We start from the raw sequence: 3279 nt of genomic DNA, 5'->3' as shown, positions 1-3279 counted from the left end.
GCAGGGGAAGGTCTGAGGCTGAGATGCAGATCGTCACAAACTTGAGCCATTTTGGCATTTTTAGTAAGAGTAAGAACCCCATTTCTGTGTATGTGTCTCTTGAATCAGAAAAATGTTATGATTTATCTTTGGAATCTGTGTGTTTCACAGAAAGAAAACCCAGGGGCGTATGGACCCATTGAGCATGGTGCGACTCCCCATGTAGAAGCAAATGTGAGTATTAGTAAGAATGTTTTAATAGAATATGACAAAGATTGATGTCCGCAACCCTGATGGGGAGGGCCATGTAGAAGACAAAGTGAGAGTACCATAAGTGTGGTCAATGTTGTGTTGTGGTTCTGAATCCAGGTCTTCAGCAAGCACCAATTCATAATTGAAGTCATCTCGTTTCACTTCACATGGTATGTTTAAGGGTTTAAAATGATCTAATCATGTAATGTATTGTTCCAAAAGACACATACGGTCACGTATGAAAACATGGACTCAAGTTTAAGGACAATTTGTACGGACAAAGGCTCCGAGTACGAGGTCGTAGAGCAGCAAGACCTTGTGAGTAATAGTCAAACGTATGCAAAATACATTTAGTGCATGTCTCTGTCCCATGATTTATCTGATGCTGTTAAGGAAAGATAACTGTAGACAATTGTAAACTCTTCAGTCCTATGGTCCCTTAGACCACAACCAGTGATTTAGTATACAGTTTATAGTGTGGTAGCCTGATTCCGTTCAGTGTGCTGATGGTGAAAACTTGAGGCATTTTGGCATTTTCAGTAAGAGTAAAAACCCCATTTCCGTGTATGTGTCTCTTGAATTAGAAAATTGTCATGATTTATCTTTGGGATGTGTTTCACAGAAAGGAAAGCCAGAAGCGTATGGACCCATTGAGCATGGTGTGACTCCCCATGTGGAAGCAAAGGTAAGTAATAGTAAGAATGCTTTAGTGCCGTTCACACGAATTACAGTTAAACTTAAACCCAATTTCAGTCGATTACACTTAAATTAAAAATTTATCATGATTTGTCCTTGTAAGGTGTTCCGTCCATGGACAAGTAAGTCGGATGAAATACCTTGTGAAGGCCTGTGGTGACGTAAAGGTGTGTGGTAGTAAAATGGTTTTAATGTTTTGTACAAGAATTACAGTTATACATTAATTCACACACAATTACATCATATAAATTATAAACATGCAGAAATTGTGGTTCATGTATTGTCAGATCAGGGCATGGATAGCCAGGGAAAAGTTGTCTTATCACTATGAAAGCTTTAAATGTGTTGATGAAAATTTTAACCATTCTAACATTTGAGCAAGAGGAAATTTACCATTTTCTCTGTACAAGCACCTTAAACACAAAATTCAGAGTGAAAATTCCATGATTTATCTTTTCAAGCAGGAAACCATGGAGGAGAATATGACAAAGATTGATGTCCGCAACCCTGATGGGGAGGGCCATGTAGAAGACAAAGTGAGAGTACCATAAGTGTGGTCAATGTAGTGTTGTGGTTCTGAAACCAGGTCTTCAGAGAGCACCAATTCATAATTGAATGCATCTCATTTCAAGTCACATGGTATGTTTAAGGATTTAAAATGATCTAATCATGTAATGTATTGTTCCAAAAGACGCATACGGTCATGTATGAGAACATGGACTCAAGTGTAAGGACAAAGTGTACAGACAAAGACGCTGAGTACGACCCGTAGAGCAGAAGAACCTTTTGAGTAACAGTCAAATATGTATGCAAAATACATTGAGTGCATGTCTCTGTCTCATGATTTATCTGATGCTGTTAAGGAAACACACCTCTAAACAACTGTAAATTCTGCGGTCCTATGGTCCCTTAGACCACAACCAGTGATTTAGTATACAGTTTATAGTGTGGTAGCCTTAACCATTTGAATGTACTAATGGTGAAAACTTGAGCCATTTTGGCATTTTTAGTAAGAGTAAAAACCCCATTTCTGTGTATGTGTCTCTTGAATCAGAAAAATGTTATGGTTTATCTTTGGAATCTGTGTGTTTCACAGAAAGAGAACCCAGGGGCGTATGGACCCATTGAGCATGGTGTGACTCCCCATGTAGAAGCAAATGTTAGTATTAGTAAGAATGTTTTAGTGCCTTGCACACATATTACAGTTAAACGTAAAGCCAATTTCAGTCAATTACCCTTGAATTAAAAATGTATCATGAATTGTCCTTACAAGCTGTTCCGTCCATGGACAAGTGAGTCGGATGAATTGATGAAATACCTTGTGAAGGCCTGTGGTGACGTAAAGGTGTGTGGTAGTAAAATGGTTTTAATGTTTTGTACAAGAATTACAGTTATACATTAACTCACATACAATTACATCATATAAATTATAATTATGCAGAAATTGTGGTTCGTGTATTGTCAGATCAGGGCATGGATAGCCAGGGAAAAGTTGTCTTATCACTCTGAAAGCTTTAAATGTGTTGATGAAAATTTGAACCATTATGACATTTGAGCAGGAGTAGTATTGCATTCTCAGGTGTAACTGATAACTTTATGACATGTAAACATGAAATCCATCATATTCTTTATGAATGCTACTCAAATAGACAGGAAAACTTATCCTGAAGTGTTCTGTGTAGAAATCAGACTTAATATGAATTCTGAGTTTTTGGAGACACACAGACAGCTTTAATGAGGAAGAATATGATGGATTTCATGTTTACATGTCATAAAGTTATCAGTTACACCTGAGAATGCAATCCTGTTCAATAGCGCTGTTAAGCGTCAGGATCGGCTCTAATTCCTCGTTAAAGCTGTCTGTGTGTCTGAGAACTGAGTTTTTCTCTATCGTTGTCCTGTCTGTACAGAACACTTCAGGATAGGTTTCCCTGTCTATTTGAGTAGCATTCATGAAGAATATGATGGATTTCATGTTTACATGCCATAAAGTTATCAGTTACACCTGAGAATGCAATACTGTTGAAAAGAGCTGTTTTCACGTTTCCAGCGCCTAAATCGGCTCCGTTCCTCATTAAAGCTGTCTGTGTGTATCAAAAATCTCAGCATTCACATTTAGTGGGATTTCTACACAGAACACTTCAGCATAAGTTTTCCTGTCTATTTGAGTAACATTCATGAAGAATATGATGGATTTCATGTTTGCATGTCATAAAGTTATCAGTTACACCTGAGAATGCAATACTGTTGAAAAGTGCTGTTTTCACGTTTCCAGCCCCTAAATCGGCTCCTTTCCTCGTTAAAGCTGTCTGTGTTTCTCCAAAATCTCAGCATTCACATTTAGTGGGATTT

At 37.8% G+C, this 3279-nt stretch overlaps 1 protein-coding gene across 2 annotated transcripts in view; it reads left to right on the top strand.

The window, feature by feature from the left end:
- Nucleotides 1-3279, top strand: part of tdgf1 (teratocarcinoma-derived growth factor 1) — a 15456-nt gene that overhangs the window by 1324 nt on the left and 10853 nt on the right. The window lies entirely within an intron of this gene.

Source organism: Seriola lalandi, unplaced genomic scaffold, assembly GCF_002814215.2.
Source record: "Seriola lalandi dorsalis isolate HSWRI2012SDOR001 ecotype SW California unplaced genomic scaffold, Sedor1 jcf7180002054404, whole genome shotgun sequence".
NCBI lineage: Eukaryota > Metazoa > Chordata > Actinopteri > Carangiformes > Carangidae > Seriola > Seriola lalandi.
This window is presented reverse-complemented; position numbering and strand designations above follow the sequence as displayed.